This window comes from Micrasema longulum, unplaced genomic scaffold (genome assembly GCF_059751315.1).
Source record: "Micrasema longulum isolate JH-2025_06_02 unplaced genomic scaffold, ASM5975131v1 h1tg001341l, whole genome shotgun sequence".
Classification (NCBI taxonomy): domain Eukaryota; kingdom Metazoa; phylum Arthropoda; class Insecta; order Trichoptera; family Brachycentridae; genus Micrasema; species Micrasema longulum.
Genome location: NW_028278527.1, coordinates 346,193 through 365,760, shown reverse-complemented (window position 1 = coordinate 365,760; position 19,568 = coordinate 346,193). Strand labels below are relative to the sequence as shown.

Genomic DNA, 19,568 nt, shown 5'->3' with positions numbered 1-19,568 from the left:
CTGTGAGCTTTTTTTCCAAAGGTTGGCAACACTAATTGGTAGTGGGGGGTCTCTTGAACATAACGAGCACCAGCAACCCTCGTTAGTGCCAAAACTTGCCTCGTAGTGTTCGTTTCTGTGAAAGATGTCTGTAAGAAATCCCGCCAAGTGCGAGGTGCGCGCTGTCATATGGTTCTTTCTCGCGGAAGGAAATACTCCGACTAAAATTTTTGCACGGATTGAACTCTTTTGGTTGAGACATTTTGAACCACCCTAAATACTCCCCTGATTTAGCGCCTTCAGATTTTCATCTTTTCACCTCCGTGAAGACTCACATCTGTGGAAATTCTAATCGATGATGAGGTGAAACAAGTGGTCTTAAAGTGGACGAAGAAGATGGCGAAAGAAGATGATAGTTCTATGAGGAAGGCATCAAAAAGCTTGTGCCACGACTTACAACCTGCATAGAACGGAAAGGCGACTACGTATAAAAATAAGTAATATATATATACGAAAATTGCACTGTATTTAAAAAAAAAATTAATACAAAAATTGAGTACTCTTACTTTCTGGATATGACTCGTACATAATACATTATACATATGGGAAATTTTTTAAAATAGGTATGCAAAATTAACTTTCTTAAAAATGTCCGTCATATAAAGGTACGTTGTAATATTTTTTAATGAATGAATTCGGATCCAAATCGTAATGATTATTAATTTTACCAGTAAAGGAAGTTATAATGTCTTTTCCGGAACAATAAAATTTTGCAACAAAGGATAAATGTGATATTTTACTATCCATCGCGTGCTGAATTTCACAATAAAATATTTTTTTCACGATTTAAACAAAACTTGAATACACATATTTTCACAACAGCAGATGGTCACAGGCCAATGGGACATGGTAATCGCACAAAGCGAACACAGGTCCATACTAGAGGCAGTTGGAGTGGGTTGCTAAACTTGGTCCCGGGTTTAATAAATAATCCTCGTTTTAAGGGTGTTATTGTTTCTATTTCCTGAGTAGAAGTAGAAGGATCCCTTTGGTAGTTCCGGTAGAACCTGCCACATGTAGTGCGATGTATCGCACTCTGAGTATACTACTGCAACAATTGAAATTATAAGATATTATTAATATTTCAAGCATTACCTTTGTGGTCAAACCATTTACTAAATGTTATTAATTATTTGTATAAAATCACTTACCAACTTTGCTATGTCTACCAGTTTTGAGACGTTTCCGTCTCTTTATCAGGACACTAATTAAACTAAAAGTAAATTAAAATGCATGTTGGTTTAATTGGTGTCGTGACGAAGAGACGGGTACGTCTCGAAACCGGTATTATTGTTTTTTTTTTTAAATAGGATTCATCGAATCTCTTATAATCGTCAATAAAACTATAAATATGAAATGTAAATCAATAATTAGTCAATTAAACCTATCAAACGAATAAATTTAAATCAACAACACAATTTATATCAAAAAACCTAAATCAATAAATTTAAATCAATAATCACGAATCTAATGCCAAGCTGTCTTGTCCCGCAAATATTCTTCGACTCTATAGTAGCTCTTTCCAAACAGGTTGTGCTTGACAAAATCTTTAAATTTCTTTGTTGGCAAAGCCTAAATTGCAAGAGGCACCTTATTGTAGAATTGAATGTAGTTTAAGGCAAAATAATAATATTTATTTTGCAGTCTAGTAGTGGGCACAACTTCTTTATTTCTAGTGTTGAACCTCAAAAAATCTTTATTTCTAGTGTTGAACCTAGAAATCTCTGTTTCTTTTAAAATCAACTATATTTTTATGAACATACATTAAGTCTTCATAGATATTAACAAATTAAAACAGGGATGGAGAATACCTTAAATAAAGTTTAAAGTGAATGTTACAAAAAGTGGCTTTACACACTGTGTAACATTCACAATTTTTCCCATGTTTGAACATCCATATTTCTTCAATTCTTCCATTTGTTGATTTAAGTGAAGTTAAAGAGCTGAAACCTTATGTGACATCAATATATTGATTTTTTAAAACATATTTCTAAGCGATTCTCGGGGACTCATAGGTAGGTAGTTCACATAGAAAAGTGGGTAAGTGGTCATATACAAATATTCAGTAACATTAGAAATTATAAAAATTATGGATTGTTATTTAGTTCAGAAGGTAACCGTTAAAAGTTTGTTAATAATAAGCTATTCAACAATAAAAATATTTAAAAATGTAAATTGTATAATTCAACGTCTAATATTTTATTTTCTAGAGTTGTGGCAATATGTATGAACTCGTAACAGATGCTGTGTGCACGTGTCCGTCTGCCAGCGCATGCGCACTGTTCCTCGTAACCCAACTGCTGCATCACCCAGCTGCCTTTTCTATTAGAAGGCTCTAAGTTTCTGATCTTATTTTCTCTTCATCCCCCGCTTAGGGGAAGCCATAAACCTCAACCAGAACCGAAAATCATAACGATCGTGAAAAAAACAGGGGAAATAAAAGCGTAGGTAGGGACCTAATCAATGAACAGGGTATTAAATATATTACAAGAGTGACGGAGAACATTTCCGGGAAGATAATAAGTCTATTCTGTTGGTAGGTTTCTGTGTCCAAGCTGATGAAGAATACAGTTCTAATTTTCTACTCGATGGCAGCCTTCAGGTAAAAGTCCCGAATTAGGAAATCGAGTAAAGATATTTCATTTAAATTATTAATTGACAATTCTTGATGGAATTCCATTGTACTCGTAATTATGTAATAACTTATATTTACATAAAAGTTATTAATTTAAAAAATACTTGGTACACTTCCACTTATTTATTTTGACCAATTAGCGCTTTCACCCTCTAATGGGCATCTTCAGACTGGTGAATATTATACAGTGTAAAGATAATTTATATAAAACTAAATATTATATATAAAGATACAAAACGCAATATTTCAATGGAACAGAGTGAGACAAATTATTGAAACATGTGTTGGCGGTGTACTTTAAGAGAATATTCTATTATTTGAAAAATATTTTTTTAAATTTTTTTTATTAAGTTTTATTCATTTTAACAAATAAGTAACATACAAAATTGTATTTTTGTTCCCGCAAAGCCGAAGCTTGTCTGCGGGTTACATTACATTTTAAAAAAAAAATTATAAGTAAGTACATAGTTTAATAATAATTAAAGAATAAAATATATTTATACACTTAAATTTCACTTGCTGTTTAATAATTTTTTGACTATTTTTTTAAATGAATTGTTTTATTACAATGTACAGGGTCTAACTAAGGGGGCTAATAAGGGTGAGTTTTTAAATTCTATCTGTTGGTTTATTAAAGATATGTATAAGACGAAACAACAATGTTTTGAGTTTGTCCAAATTTTTGTTGACAGGGACTGGGTTCAACCCCTAGGGAGCTGTTGATGTTAACAGATAGAAGATAAAAGAGCCGAAGGAATGTAGATGTTAAAATATAGGCAGAATGGTGAATGTTACACAGTGTGTAAAGTTGCCACTTAAACCAGCCAATGACGGGTCATAAGCCCTGTGAATGTCTAGACTTCTATATTCTCTTATGTAAAATGTTCTTCATGTCTGTGGTAATATGTTAATATGTTGAATCGGGTTGTAGTACCGTGGCTACTGTTGTGGACTCACGGATCAGAGGTCCGAGGTTCGAACCCCACTCTACCCCAACTTGATTTCGATTTTCTAATAGTGAGTTATTTACAACTCGTTGAAAATGGCCACCAAAATTGAAATGTTTAGGTAAATTATAAAAACGCTTATGTTTTTTTAAAATTAAAAATCAGCTCCCTAAGAGGTTAAATCCAATCCTTGTTTACAAAAATTTGGACAAGCTCAAAACATTGTTGATTAATCCACCCGGTCCAAGAAGAAGTATAACAATTGAACAATATTTTCAGGCGTTGCCTGGTATGTAGGTGAAATAATTTAATCAAATGACTCTCACTCGTAACAATAAAGGTTTAAGCTCTTTAACTTCACAAACTGCAACAGATGGACGAGCCGAAGGAATGTAGATATTCAAATATAGGCAGAGTGATGAAGTGAAAAAATGAAGAAGAAGTCTACGGACTTATATATTACCTTCTGTAAGATATTCTCAATATCTGTTGTAATATGTTCTTGTATAAGACGGCCTCCGTGGTGTAGTGGTTGAGACGCTTGACTCATATACGGAAAGTTCCGGGTTCGATTCACAAAACTAAACACAAAAAAAATATGTGATTTTTCTCAAGCCTAGGTGTACTGCAATGTAATTGACCACTGAATTAGGCTTCCTGGCCTCTCGTGGTGCAAAAAAGCGCCCCTCATTGTGCTGGAGTTGGCGCGTTCACCTACCATTCTCGAGCTCCTGGTTTCGGCTCCTGGCAGGGTGGACGTAAAGTATAGATTTTGAAAGTTGTTTATTATGCAATGTTGGACTGTTCCTGGACTGGCACCTGAATCGTAGGACTAATCATCCTACCTTAATAAAACAGATTATTGAAATACGCTGTATTTGGTTTACAAATACAGTGCCCTATACACCAATGAGTGCGAAAATGAGAATGATGATGCTGGAACTTGTGAAAAAACATATGGACTTCTTGAAAAAATTCTTGATATAAACAACTGGTGAGAGAAGAATTATAAAAAATAAAAAGTGTTTTCAAGCATACGTCATGATTTGGATAAATCTCACATACATCCATAAAGATTTATCATCAACAAATTTAAGATTTATACATTACGACAGTGATGGAGAACATTTTGGAGAAGACAATATGGAAATCTAGGCATTTACCGAACTTACGACCTACGATTGGCTGGTCTAAGTGGCCACTTTACACACTGTGTAACATTGGTCGATTTTTCCATCTGCTGATTTTTGTTAAGTTTAAAACCTTTTCTGTTGCGAGTGAGATTCATCTGGCTGAATTTTCAACATTTTCTTTTTTTTTACTTCTTTTTGGATCATTTGGGTTTTGAGTGTTTTGAGTTTGTTCAAATTTTTGTAGACAAAGACTGGATATCGATTCTAGAGTAAGATTTACGTACACGTGTTACAACAGACCTGGAAAATATTTTAGAGAAAGGAATATGAAAGTTTTGGTATTCACAGGGCTTTTTAGATATCATTGGCTGGTTTATGTGGCCACTTTACACAATTAGGGGCGTGCTCGAAGGTCGACTGTTTTTGCGGAATTCAAAATTACAAATTTAAAAATATTTTTATGCTACTAATAATTAGAAAATTTTTTTTTTTTTACTGGACAGTATTTCATGGACCTTTATTACTTTGAAATTGGAAAAAAAAGCCTTGAAATTTATTTATTAAAAATATATTATTGGTGTTATTGGGGTTTTGCGAGGGACCAGTGTTATGCTGTAAGGGAATTTCGAGTGAGTTCGATAGGGATCATGTTAGGATCTATGTTACGAGTTTCCTCGAACTTTTGGGATAATCTGATGTACCTACGAGTACTTACGTGCTTTGGAATGCGAATCGTTTTTCCTACGTTGTTTTAGTACGTGTTGTATTGGGCGAATTCTTCGAATGTTTCCTATAGGGTTATTGGATGGGGATGTGCAAATGACACACTGATCAAGCAAATAATAATTGCATGTAAAAGTTTTGTTACTATCCGCACGTAAACATTATTCTCTAACTTCCGTTACAAATACAAGAGTTACTAGATACTCCACCCTGATACTGCAAAAAAAAAAAAAAAATACAACCTTCGGTCAAAGAGGATTGGCCTACTACTCGGTTAAAGTGTGCAATCTACTTCCATTATCCACAAGGATAATTAGTAAGTTCTCCCAATATAAAATTGCTATTAAGAAATGGATAGTGGAGGTAGGTTGCGCACGGATCGATGAGTGGATCAAGCCATATTGGTAAAATGTGTGTACTGTTTGTGAAATTTGTTTTTTACATATTTTTTTTGCACCACAACAGGCCAGGAGGCCTAATTACAGTGGTGAATTACATCACAGAGCACCCAGGCTTGAGAAAAATCACATTTTAATTTTTGTGTTCTCACCGGGAATCGAACCCGGAACCTTCCGTGGGTGAGTCAAGCGTCTTGACCACTACACCACGGAGGCCGCCTTCTACTGATCTATATAAATTGGTTGTGTTTTTTATGATTATTTTACTTTTTTACTGTTTATTACGTTAATGATAATTAGGTTAATTAGATTAATTGCGTTTTTTTGTTGTTATTATTATGTTAACTTTAAATAGTTAATTTAAGGCATGTTTCACATTTTGTAAAATGTGACGGGACACCCCACCCCAGTGAGGAATCATTATTCTGTATAAAAAAAGAATACAAACAATGTAAAAGTATGAATAAATAAATATGTATAGGAATTTTTTAGTTGATATTTATTTTGTTTGTATTGCTACGTTCTTCTACGTTCTTCTTCCTTTTTGAAGCGTGATCTGGCGGTCTTGATTTGGAACTACACTGTATTCCTTCACTATTACGCTGGGAAATTAGAATAAAGTGATTATACTGATATGTGTATTCGATTGATCATACTTTGATAATACTGCAATGAGTGATATAATGAAAGCTTTTAAAGTTACTGTGTTTTGTTAATTTCGTGGTTTGATTGTAAAGAAATATAACATTTTTGCCTAATTATTTTTAAAATTTGATAGTGAATATGCAAAACTAATGAAAGACACAAGTCTTCAAACATAGTTTCGAGAAAAGGGTGGGTGCTTTTATTGTGTTATAAGTTTAATTTTATCGAAGAAGGCTAAGAAAAAATCGACATAAATACAACTCAGTTAAATTTGGAGAAATTTATTTAAATTTTTTATTCCAGTAAAATGGCTATAAAGTGCAGAGCCAATTCTACCATATAAACATATAAACATGAACATAAATATAAATATAAACAAAAATATAACAATAAACATAAATATAACAATAAACATAAATATAACAATAAACATAAATATAAACATAAAATAAAACTTATACTTTGTTTTTTGATACACTCACTTTATTTTTACCAACTAGTTTCGGTAACCAACTGTTACCTTCTTCAGGGTATTTTTATAACTTTTTATATAATGATACACAAAGTTATTGCAGAAAATATTAAAAATACAACTCGGTTAATCTAGAAACGACATTTTAAATGTTGATCCTAAATTTCACGTCGCAACGACTTACCGTTTCACAGGAGTTCTTGTGATAGACAAAAAAAGCAAACAAACATTCAAATAATTTTATAACATAGATATCTGTAAAGAAATATAATTTTAAAAAATAAAAATAAAATTCCGTTATTAAGTTCCACTTTGTTTTATTTGACCAACGAGAGCTTTCGCTTAAGTGGGCGTCTTCAATACTGTGCGAACTAAGAAATCATTTTGATATTTTTATCAAAATCATTAACTTTGGAGTTTTATCAAGAAGTATTTATATTTTAATTTCTTGTTAAGGATAAAATGTGTTTCCTACTTTGCATAGGAAGTACTTAGATAGTATTCCATACGACATTAAGTTTTTTCTTTTCCTTTGACGTTCTCTTCCTCAGGTTTACCCCTACATATCATTACTAGGAATTAAATAGTGGATTTAACAGAGAAATTGCTCCGCACATGGCGGCCATATGGCGCTACGTGGCACGGGGGTAGAAGCGTGTCAGGAAAGGGAGAGGGGGTAGCAGAGGAGGGAAGGATATAGAAGGAAGGAAGAAGCAACTGTTGCGAATTCAACCCACAAATTACAAATTACCTACACGATGAAGTGACCGCAAGAATTGTAAGATGTTATTATATTCCGTTTGTGTGGTTATTTTTTATTGTTTATTGTTTATTTATAATATTTAATTTTTAGATTGTTTCGTTGAGTTATTTCCTACGATAGTTCCCTTGTATGATTTATTCGGAGAGTCGATTCTAGAAGTGCCTACGCATGTCAGATTTTGGCAAAACGAGTAAGGCAAATCGTAAATAAATAAATAAATAAAGTATTCTCAAATATCATGAGTAGGTCAAAATAATATTTCGGCATGATTTACATTTTATTTAATTTATTTATTTATATTTTTTCTCTTACAAACTATAGTTAATAATAAAAATAATGTGACCTTAACTGGAGTTACCCGTGCTAAAGACACTTAATAATATACTTTTGAAAAAAAATATTTTTACTACAATATTTGAGTTTGTCCAAATGTTTGTAGACAAAAAACTGGATTTCACCCCCTCGGGAGTCATAAAGATTAACAAATTACAACAGGGATGGAGAATAACTAAAATAAGGGAATATTCCCTTATTTAAGGAATTTTTGCATCTGAGAATAAACAAAGAAGACTAACTTAATAAACAGAGATAATTAACAAAATGACAGTTTTAAACACTACATATTTATGTTTATAATTAATTTATGTACATCTATATTATTTATATTACAAAACGCACAATGAAAGAACAAAAACCTAACATAAGCTATACACTTGTGGAGCAGTTGGTTTGGGCAAATGAGACAATCCATTTTACTTCTACCTAGCTCCACTATCCATATTTTTATAGCCGTTTTGAACATTTTCTCGTTACTCATTGTTTTAATGGATAATAGAAGTAGGTTATATGTAATAAAGGTACTGAAATTTCATGTGTAAAAAGTGCATTTGATCGCATAGGTATGACAAAAATCTTGTAAATTTTAGTGGTTAAAAAAAACCTATGTTAAATTGGGTCATTTTAAATGCAAAATTGCTACAGAAATAAACAATCCCTTCTTCTATACATTTTTTGAAATAAGTGCTTATATATATTTTACTGACTTATACGTATGTTCTCAACATTAGTTTTATGTAGAGTGATGTTTATAAAATAGTATTTTATTCTAGGTTCGTCTTTTTCAGATCTATATATTTTTTTTTTCAATCTTGTATGTATAGTTATAACGTTATGCAATATATGCAATCGTGAATACCCCAATATTATAAATATGTCAAAAAAATTATAAACAAGTAGGTATTAGATTAAACCTTTGATATTTTATTAAAATCGAGAGATATTTTATCTATTTTTTCAACTGAATCTTACGCAATGTACTGTAATCACTTAGACTTGCCAATATTCAGTAAAAACCCTAAATTTTATTTTTTTATACATGGACTGTGAATTAAATGCCATTCCGTTTCGTTAGTTAAAAATATAATATAAAATGAAGCAATAAATTTTACCTACCTTTATTTTGTTAGTAATTTTAATGTAATGGTACACTTAATTTAGGCGTAAAACTAAAAAATAACACGCCTAATAAGAGTACCTTGTAGCCTACAATTGTTGATTTCTACTGAATCGGGAAATAATAATTACAATTAATGTTTACTCCGTTTAGGTTCAAAATGTCTAAATTTGAATTTAAGAATTATTTTTCAATCTAAAACATATTTTTTGCTTAAAAGTAGGTACCATGAGAATAAATCAAAGACATTTTTCACGTCTCTGAGGGAGTTTTTCGTTAAAAGATTCTCTTACCTTTTTAACATATTATTTCCTGGATATTATGTATACGTATGTGTTTTTTTTATTTATACCTAGTTATTTTTACATGTATGAATTAAGATATTCCATTTTGTAATGTACATACAAATATATGAATTAATAAAATTGAAAAGTTGAAATTGAAAAATTGAAAAGAAAAGGAAATAATTTTATCATCCGGTAACTATTTCAAATATGTTTTTTTGTCTTGAATTGTCTAGAGTACGTATGTTAACTTGGGTAATTTTATATGAAAAATCGCTTCAGAAATAAAAAGAGGTAATAATCTTCGTATACAATATTTTTTTGACAATATTGATAAAGTCACTCATTTTTCATAGCTTCAAAACTGTCAATGCATACCTTAAGGATAATAATATGATAGAGATTATTAATTTGAATTTTTAAAATGTTTTTTTTTTTTAATAACACAAACAACAATAATTCACCTTAATACGTTTATTTCTAATTAAAATTTGTCTTAAAATATATCATAATCGTTCTGAGTTCATAAATATACATACTTTTTTGTTTACTTATTAAAGATATAAATTCTTGAATCCTAGTTTCAAATGATTACCGATTTCGCTTCTCACTACCCCCCCTCTCTAGAGAACGCAGAATAAAACAGTGATGTTTTAGCTGTATAAACCCATATAATTGTATTAAATAATACATCAACAAATGGAAGAATTTAAGAAATATGGATTTTCAAACATAGCCAAAATAGTGAATGTTACACAGTGTGTAAAGTGGCCACTTGAACTAGCCAATGACAAGTCATAGGCCCTGTAAATGCTAAGACTTCCATATTCCCTTATTTAAGGTATTCTCCATCCCTGTTGTAATTTGTTAATCTTAATGACTCCCGAGGGGGTGAAATCCAGTCTTTTGTCTACGAACATTTGGACAAACTCAAGTATTGTAATGTAAAATATTATTGACAATATTGACAGTCACTCATTTATTATAGTTTTAAAACTGTACAATGCATACCTTAAAAATAATGTGATAAGGATTGATTATTTGATTTTTTTAGAATTTTTTCAAATAAGAGATAAAAAAGCAGATTAATTGATTTTATTTATTAATGTAAAGCAGATTTTCTTTTATTTATTTTTATTAAAAAAACATTAATGTTTCAAGTTCTTTTTTCTTTATACATTCTTACTATTCTAGATATTATTTTGTTCTGTTTATGTAATAGTGTATTTTTTATTATTAAAATTGAAGGGAAATTATGTAAATGAAAATTATTTCTTAAATCAAATAAATTATTTCAAGGTTCGCAGCACTTGTAAAATATGCAAAAAACGAATCGAATTGGACGTGAGAATCACAGTCCCAGAGATTTATTTTGATGGAATTCTACATCTTTCTACCCATCGTCAAACTCCTTGCCCCATCTCGATCAACTTTATGTCAGTAGCGAAAATTTCTAAGTGTCAAGATGAATTTTTTTTCTCCCATCCGTCACTCCTAACATCAGGGGGCTTTTGACACCTGAGCGAAACAATAGGCTAGTGATACTTACCTTCATTGTCCGGCGCGTCTACCTATGCAGCCAGGTAGGGAAGTTGTTTGTCCACTCAACTTGATTGATTTTATGTTTTGCTTCCCTTTTGACCGCCGTAAAACGTGTTTGCAAATATTTAAGATCTTGAGTTTATTGAGCATGGCGAGACTGTGGCCTATTTAAAAAACTCTGAGTGTCTGATACAGTAACATCATAAATTTTATTCATCTACAAATGGTGTCTAAAATCTACTCCATTTTTTATAAGATAATAAATTATGTATGCGTGTTGCCATAGATTTCATCAAAGGTAATAATATTCCACTTTACGCAAAATACGACTTTTTCAATTTTAAAAATATTTAAAGCCTTTAAGGCTATTTATTACGAAGACAATATTTACAATAAAAATGACTACACTATACACTAAAAAGAGTAAGGAATTTATCACTCAGCGATGCTATAATAAGAGAGAAATATAATCTTTTAAATTTATTTTTATATATATTTTATATCAAGTGATTAGTGCTTATGTTAGATTTTTGTTATTTTCATTGTGCGTTTTGTAATATAAATAATATAGATGAACATATATACCTAGTTTTTAAAACTGTGAATATTTTTTTAATTACATCTGTTTATTAGGTTAGTTTATTCTCTAATGTAAAAACATTTCAAAAAAGTATATAGTTAAGTGTCCTCGGCACGGGTAACCCCAGTGAGGACAAATAATTTTTACTATTAATTATAGTTTGTGAGAGAAAAATATGAATAAATAAATAAAACAAAATAAATACGTTTTTTTTACAGTTAATTTATTGATTTTTATAATAATTAGGTAATAAACACTAAAATCGGGTTGCAGTCCTGTGGCTAGTGTCTCGGACTCATGGCCCAAAAATCCGCGGTTCAAATCCCATTCTGCCCTAACTTGATTCCCATTTTCTAATAGTGAATTATTTACAACTCGTTAAAAATGGCCCTTAAAAAAAAATATATGGGTCAATTACAAGAACGCAAATATTTCTTAAATATGTATATTCCATAAGATTTATTATTTAGGTCAACTTAAATAAACTCTTATTTAACGTTTAACACTAATTTTTACCTATATAAAAACAAGCAATAACTTATTTTTTAACAATGTAAATGTAATATCAATCACACGTATATTTTATACATTTCGCTTTACAATTATTTAAATTTTATTCGTTTCTAATAAATTGAGCTACATATTTCTTCATTAAAGATTGGTTAGAGAAAAATAACCACATTCAACGTGTTATAACATAATTGTAAAATCGTAACAAAAAGTTCGGATACATCGTTTAGTAGTTGGTAATTGTTAGTTTTTTAGGTGAAAATGCATAATTTATCATAAATATATAACAACAGAGATGAAGATCATTTGAACGTAGTTATGCAGAAAGCACCCAGTCATAGAAAAGTGAAACTGAGATAATAGCACTTTTGTGAAAAGGGTGAATAATTGAATTTACACAACAGTTGGAATGTGTTTGACTTTAAAAAATGGAAAACAATAAATACATTAATATTTTTTTAAATATAACAAACAAGAATGCAATTATGCGTTTGACCAGTTTTATGGATTTTTAAAATACCCTAAGATTTGTCTAATTTTGTGGGTCTTTTGAGAAATGTCGTTTTTGAGATAGACATTATTTTGAAAAGGTGATTATTACAGTTTTATGTATGAAAACAATTTGACTGTTTTTAGCAGAACATAGAATTGACCTTACTGCACCCGATAACATCAATATCGATTTTTTTCAAAATTGTGTGATGTGATAATGGTAGGTTATGTATTCAAGTCAATCAATAATAATTTATTTGAAAGCAGAATTAGCAGTACTAAGAGCATATTAATTAGATTAAGAGGAAAAGGCATTATAATCATTCGTCTCTGTCTGAAGAATAAAATTCCCACACTTGCTTATGAACACCGGCGGGTTTGGCCAATATTCAATAAGTTTCTAGGTCTGAATCCATTAGAACTACCGTGACTAAATGTGCAATTTATCTGGCTTCTTGGCGGTCGAGCGGGGCCCGGGCCCGGGGCAGAGGGCTAAGGGCCTTGTATGGGCGGTCCAACAAAGGATTCAGATCGTAGAGTTAAGTTATAAATAAGGAACAGTTCATAATTCACGAAAAGTATTCAGAAAGTAAGTTATAAATTTCGAGTCCTTCAGTAAACTCCACCCTAAAATATCTATAGAGCGGGGTTAAAGTATTAAACACATTTAAAAAAAAGTTTTTTTATTTAAATACAGAAGACCTAACACAATCGTTAGGTGGTTAAAGGGATTATTTTGGACTCTGTGAACCTAAAATTCACTATTCTGTCTATGTTTGACAGTAAAACACTTGCATGTAGTTCTGTGATTGTTCTTACCCTTTTAATTTAAAATTAAATAAAATTGTTATCATTTTGATGCAACAGAGAGGGAAAGCACTTTTGAGAATGGAATATGGAAGTCTAGGTATTTATAGGGCTTATGACCTGTCATGGGCTGGTTTAGATGGCCACTTTACACACTGTGTAACATTAATAATCTGCCTTTGCTTGAACATCCACATTTCCTCAACTCGTCCGTATGTTGACTTTTGTGAAGTAAAAGAGCTGAAACCTTTATCATGTGGGTGAGATTCATTCGGCTGAACCAATTCACTTACTAGGCAACGGCTGAAAACAATTTTTCAATATTTATTCTTCTTCTTTTACCAGGTAGTCAATTCAATAATGTTTTAAGTGTGTCCAAATGCTGGCAGACTAGTTAGATTTCCTCCCTAGATTCATATTTAAAATTGTTGCAACGGAGAGAGAAAACACTTTTGAAAAGAGAATATAGAAGTCTTGGCATTTTTAAGACTTATGACTTGTCATGGGCTAGTTTAAGAGGTCACTTTACACACTGTGTAACGTTGACTATTCTGCTTATGTTTAACATCAACACTTCCTCAACTCTTCCATTTGTTGACATTTCTGAAGTAAAAGAGCTGAAACCTTTATCATGTGGATGAGGTCCCTAGGGAGGAAATCCAGCCAGTTTTTGTTATATTTTTGTTTATATTTATTTTTATGTTTTTGGTTATGTTTATAATTATGTTCATGTTTATATGGTAGAATTGGCTCTGCACTATATAGCCATTTTACTGGAATAAAATAAAATAAATAAATAAAACAAAACCCGTGATTAATATATGTATGTAAGAATTAATTCAATGGAGAGAGCGTATTAATATAAATATTTAAGATGCTGGCTCAATAATCAGTGGGATCAATCTTAAGATATTAAATTAAGGATAGAACTTTATCAAAATGCGCGACCACAGACTTAAACCTTTATCTGCGTATGCGAATTGTGCAATACTGTTAAGATATATATTTTTTAGTACTTCTCTAGGGTGCGGGCGTCGAAAGCTGGACTCTTACGGCTACCATAAAGAGATAGAGGAAATTCAGTGCTATAGAAAATTGGATATAAAAAATCTTTTCTTAAATGTTGTAAAATTAATAGCATTTAATACGATAAAACTTATAAGATACTCAATAATTACTATGACTGCCCCCTACGTGAGATGTTTCATTGAAATCTGAATTCAAATATACGGGGTCATAGCTGGAAGCTCTATCGTCCCCAATAGGGTATTTTCACGTTTTTTTTTATTTTGCGAAAAAATAGAAAAAAAAATTACGATGGTAACTATACAGTTTTTATTTTTTTATGTCCACGCGTTAATTTTTCAGAGCGGTTTAAAAACGTATACTTTGAATTGGCGCCAAAACGAACATTCGGATGCCGTATGGGCTTGTGACGTCACGCGTTACGAATTTGACTGACCGTTCAAACAAATTCATACGAATTTGTATAGCCTACGTGTTGTTTTTGTTGTAATCGGTTGTTTTAACTAATTAACGCGCATACAATGTCTTTAGTTATAAGATACAAGTACTGTTTAGTTCCGATGTGCACAAACACCACGGTGAATACGCAAAATAAAGCTTTTTTGGCCATTCCTAGTACCTAATGAAAAAATGCAGAAAAAATGGTTGAACGCATTTAAACGTTATGAAACGAGATGTTAAAAAAAACAAACCACTATTCTTTTTTCCGTAGGTCTTGTTCAGTACAAAATACTATACTTTATGATGTAGACTGTAGACTATAAACATTTACTAACAGTAGGTACTGAAATTAGCACTTATAAAGCTTGACAGGTACTACAATACTAAAATAGTTTATTCTTTGAACGTTATTGTTTATATTTGTATTATATTTCTGTACTTATGTTACTTAGTTTAATTTGTGGAACTGTTGGTTTTCTATATGAATAAAAAATAAAATTACTAAAAAAATTCTGTATGAAAACATACCTTATTTATTTGTGAAATTTATTGCATTTACAAAATGGCAACTGACCTTGAGATGCTGGACAGTGTTCACACTTGCAGGAATCTATTATTTCCTAGACTTCATCGCAAATCAACTTCACCGAGTACGATTTGGTTCTAACTTTATGTTCTGCGGGGTGACTCGACCTTTTACCATTCAAATATCACCCGTCCGTTTTACTTGAATGTAATCTATGGCATTGTCTCCGTAATTTACCCTAGCTGATATATTAATAAGTAAATCACATTTAATAAAAAAATGCATTAACACGCACTCGAGCAACAGAGATGTTTACAAGCAATGGTATTTTATGGATTATGTTGTATCAAAGTCACGTTACTTCCCTTTTGCATTAAATGTACGCGAAACAATATATTTATAGTACATGCAAATAATACAACTATTTAAATGAATACATTCTGGAAGCAAATATTATATATTTGCTTACCTTACGGCCTTTACATTTCTTTACTCGGAACTTAAAAAGTTTGTATTGGATGAGAAAAAAATACCCATTATGATTATATCTATTTTGGGCAAGTTATCGGATTTTCCTTGTAAAAAAACAATTTCAGTCATAATGCTATGGATGTTTATAAATGAAAACAAAAAAAAACAAAGGAAAAGACGAAATTTGACTATAAAAAACAAATAAAAAGCCACAAGCCGCCCGCGTCGGAGTATCTCAACCCTTTTGGCCAGTTACGGGCCGTTTTATTTCTATCAAACTTTAAATAGGAAATTATAAATGAAAACATTCGTTTCAGATTTTGATAGTACTATGGTTCCAATCGTAAAAATATTCTTTAAATACTGAATACATTAAAAATCATATTCCCAGTTTATGAAAATACCCTATTCCACCTCAATCCTAATAAAAACTTCCTTTACAACTGGGTAGTTTCAGACCGGAATAAATTGACAAGACTAGTTGTCCATTCCATTTCTCTATGATGCTTTTTTGGAGGAAGATGAACGCAGACAAAAAGCAGTACACGAGATATAGACGCATCAGCAAAGGCTGCCTTCCCATAATGAACAATAATAATAATAAAAATATTCAATAAAATTCCCGAATATGCATAAAAAAAATAGTTTCAATAAAAACAAACTATTTTGAACTACGTCACAAGTTTTTGGAGGGGCTTATTGTCGGGGTAACTAGTGTCTTTTTTTTATTTGTTAATAGACTATTAAACTAAGCCAATATTTTTTTATTTTTTTTACACATCGTATTATCAGCGCTATGATTTTTAAAGTTTTGTATTTGAGGTTGTTCTCTGTTAGTTTTTCCCGTCAGTCCGTTTACAGTAAGCTAACCGAATACTCTTCACAGCTATCACATCATGGTTGGTTCATATGAACCAGTAACATTAATCAAAATAGTGCGTTTTTATAAAATAGTTTTTGTAATTTTTTCTGTACATTTTCAAGAAACTTTGCCGTACGATTTAATGCTCATTTTTTGTATCCAATTTCTCGTGGGGCTGAAGTTACTTATTGTCAAGTGATAGCCAATCACCATCTTGGTGTCGTACCATAAGAAGAAGAAGATGTATTTATTAGGAATTTACTAAATAGAGAATTTGTTACGGAATAAAAAAATATTTTAATCAGAATATAAAGAACAGTTTTAAACTTGAACTAAAAAAAAAATTTGGTTAAATGTCTGCAAATACATTATGCATTTGTTTCAGGGTGGCATTTTTGACACCTTTGTGTAATGTGAATGGCAAACCGTAGAGCTGAATAATGTTCGTAAGGGATGGGATCGCGGTTACATTAGCCCTTTAGCAATTTTCATCCATTAGTTTAAAAATCTCACATTAAACAATAAAATATTGCAGTGAGGGTCATTTTCCCTGAAGGTTCTAAAACTTCATCGAGGAGATAAATTTCCATATTTGATTTAAGTTATTTATTGACAATTTTTTTTGTATGAGTTATGCGTAACACTTAACACTTGCAACACCAGGTGCCAGGCCTGCCAACGCAGCAACGCAACACGCCACCAACAACTGAAAAACTAATCGTATTCACTGCATTTTGTAGTTACCTACCGTATTATATGGAACTCGTTGTACATTATTCATTCAGTGTTAATCAATAAAATTAAAAAATAAATTATTTTTTTTCTGAATAAGGTTTTGAAATTTACCATACTTTAAAAAAATACAATTACAACATTTTTTGACTAAAGTATTTTCAAAAAGGTTTTGAAAGTAGGTATACATCATTGTTTTTTTAAAAATAAGCAAACTTCATACGAAGCTCTTTTCTGTTTCCTTTTCAATATAAATACAACATTTAAATCATTATTTTTATACTATATTTTGATGAAGTTAATTTTTGGGAATTTTCAGTGGTCTTCTTCAATGGTACTACAGCCCATATCGAGCCATAGCCTATATTAACGTTCTTCTTTTACTCCTTCTATCATCTTCTGTAGCCCTCCAGAGAGACTTCCATAGTTGGGATGGATCCTTTTTATGTCGTTTTTCCATCGCAGCCTCGGTCTACCACCCTTTATTCTGCCTCCTGGGACCACATCTTAGACTCTTTTTGGTACCCGTGATGATGGAATTCTCCGCGTTTATCCAATCCATCTCAGTCTATTTAGTCTGATGTGAACAGAGAGCCGGGGAGCTTTACAGATGTTGCACAGCTCATTGTCAAATATATTTCTCCAGGTTTCTCCAGCATTTACGGGACCCACGATTATACGCAACACTTTCATCTCAAAGATTTCCAGCGTCTCAGATTCCAGTGATCATATCATGATAATCGTAAGCCGATAAAAAAAATAATGTCTTGCAAACAAATGTTTTCGAACCACTGGGAATTCTAATAATTTATCCCTTTCCTTCTAAATCCGTGACGTCATTAATGACGCGAACGTTTAATATTTCGCACCCTTAAATTCCATACCACCGTAACGGTAGAAAATATTTATTTCTGGTTATATTATTATGACATAAATCCTCGGGCCTTATTGCTGTAGCAAATTTTACTTAATGGCAATTCAGAAATGGATTTTACGAACCTTTTTAAGAAAAAAATGGAATATGGAAGTCTTAGAAATTATAGCACTTTTAATCACTTTATACGGTGTATAGCATTTACCATTCTGCCTTTATTTGAACATCTTTATTTCTTTAATTCTGCTAATTTTATGAAGCAAAAGTGATCACGACTTTATTGATGTGGGTTGAATATGATAATATAATAATGAGAGAAAAATAGAGTCTTAAAACTCAATGTAAAAGAGTGTAAAATTGAACGATGAGTTTGATCGCGCCACTCGCCAGATAGCAGATTAACGCACCATTTTTTCTTGTTTTACTGGTTCGCGGATTTGCGTTGCTATGCGCTTTCTTTATTTACTTTGTCACCGAACCCCAATACAAATTTATGCAATTACCTACCTTGTACTGGGATTCTTCCAATCTTAAAGTTCGAACTTCTCTTTCGCGGCAGGTGCACTGGTTCATATAAACCAACCAATGATATGAGAGCTGTGAAGGATATCTGGTATGCCTACCCTAAACGAACCAATCGGAAGAACTGACAGACAAGAACCTCTGACGATAGGGCTGATAATATGATAGATTTAGCTTAATAGTATATTAACAAATACAAAAATAAAAAAAGACACCGAACTTCCTCATTGTATTGTTGTTCCTGCAAAGCCGAGGCTAGTCTGAGGGTTTAATAAAAGATGAAGAAAATACTAACATTAATATTTCTCTGGATTATGTGTAGTTTGCCTAACTAGGTAAAACCTGTTTTAAGGCAAACATTTCTATGTCTGTAGCTAAATAAATAAAACATGACTATCTACTAGTGAATGTACCATACAATTTTACTATATTAAATATCCGTTTTATTTTTTATATATTTTTTTGTAAAATATGTTTTAACAAATGTTCTGACTTCTCTTTAACCAATTTTTTGTAAATGCATTAAATTGGATCCGGGTCATGATTTTACAATGATCGGGCAATATATTGTATATTTTGGGAGCCAAAAACCTGCAATTTTTTCGCCCGAATTAAGAGTTTGTGGTTGACCCCAAGACCCATCCTCTAGTGGTAGTATATGAGTGTTCCTTTTGTGATTGTGAGTGGAATA

General features: G+C 31.5%; 1 long non-coding RNA gene across 1 annotated transcript; it reads right to left on the bottom strand.

Moving 5' to 3' along the window:
• Positions 1 to 539: 539 nt before the first annotated feature.
• LOC148275809 (uncharacterized) lies at positions 540 to 5,595 on the bottom strand. Its single transcript, XR_015823933.1, has 3 exons — positions 5,470 to 5,595; positions 1,851 to 1,982; positions 540 to 1,087 (listed from the first exon to the last, which is right to left on the bottom strand). It is a non-coding gene; the product is annotated as an uncharacterized LOC148275809 (long non-coding RNA).
• Positions 5,596 to 19,568: the final 13,973 nt, after the last annotated feature.